A 1263-nucleotide genomic window follows, 5' to 3' on the forward strand; every position below is an offset into this window, starting at 1 on the left:
CACTTCCAGCCAGGCACCGCGGGGGCAGGGGGGAGGTGACTCTGGCGGCCGAGCCGGGCTGATGAAACGTTGGTGTCCGAGAATTTTTTTTTGTTTTTTCTGTTTTAGCGCTATTACAATTGGCATCGGTGAGATCGTCTTAAAAAAAAAGGGGGGGGGTTAGATGAGAAACAAAGAGCTGCTGTATTGGTTGGGAACCGAACCCGGGACTCCCGCCTGGCAGGCAAAAATTCCACCACTCAACCACCAATGCTTGCGCGGGAAAACCTCCCTGCCTCCGTCACTCATGCCCAACTCCACCCGCTGGCGCTCGCGAGCTGAACACTGCGCCTGCGCCGCCTTTCAAATGGTATTACTAACACAAACTGCGACAAACAGTCGACGGAGCTAAGATCAGCCTGTGAAGAGGATTCGCAATAAGGTACTTTCCTCAATTTTCAGGGATGAGTTTTGTCTAGTGAAAAGAATGTATACATTTCTTCCACAGAGCTTGCATATTTACTGCTTTGTAACAATCTCCAAATCTTCAAACTATTACAGAGGGTGAAGATCTGGGAAAGAAAATGCATCAAGTACTACAGCGCTTAAGAAAACTAGATGCCAAGTTCAATAAGCCACTTTGGAAGGTGCCACAGAAAACTGTCCTTGGGTGGAGTGCACCAGATGGAATAGTAACTGATCACTTGTCTAAATAGACTCAGTTGCTTAGCAACAAATAGGATCTAAAGGTTGGGTCCAATACAGCAGCTTTATGATAGTCCATTAGGGTGAACCCAGAACACCTGCAGTATTATGTAGTCTTTTAATTATCCCACCCATTTTTCCCTTTTTATTCCTATGATATTTATCTGCTTAACATTTTTGAGCTGTCAGCTGATTAGCCTATCCCTTTAATAAATGTCTGAATTTAAAGCAACCATTTCTACATGGCTCTAGCTATAAGATAAAACTGTCAATGTGTTTCTAAAATTCTCAGTGCTTATTTTATCATATCACCTGAACAATATGTGCTGGAGGGACTACTTTTCTTCTGTTTATCAGTTGTTAATGTACAAAGAGTAGTGCTATGCTTTTTTACAAAACAAAGGTAGAAGAATTTGGATATAATATAGTCTCTGTGGTAAGACATAGGTATTTGCATCATTAGTTTTAAGATGTGCACTTAAAGAGGGAGACTTTCTCAAAGACGATTCCTTCCCATAAACATGAGCACTGGGATTTGCTATATCTCTAAGAGAAGGAATAGCTTCATGATGCATAATC

The sequence above is a fragment of the Apteryx mantelli genome, chromosome 3 (assembly GCF_036417845.1).
Source record: "Apteryx mantelli isolate bAptMan1 chromosome 3, bAptMan1.hap1, whole genome shotgun sequence".
Classification (NCBI taxonomy): domain Eukaryota; kingdom Metazoa; phylum Chordata; class Aves; order Apterygiformes; family Apterygidae; genus Apteryx; species Apteryx mantelli.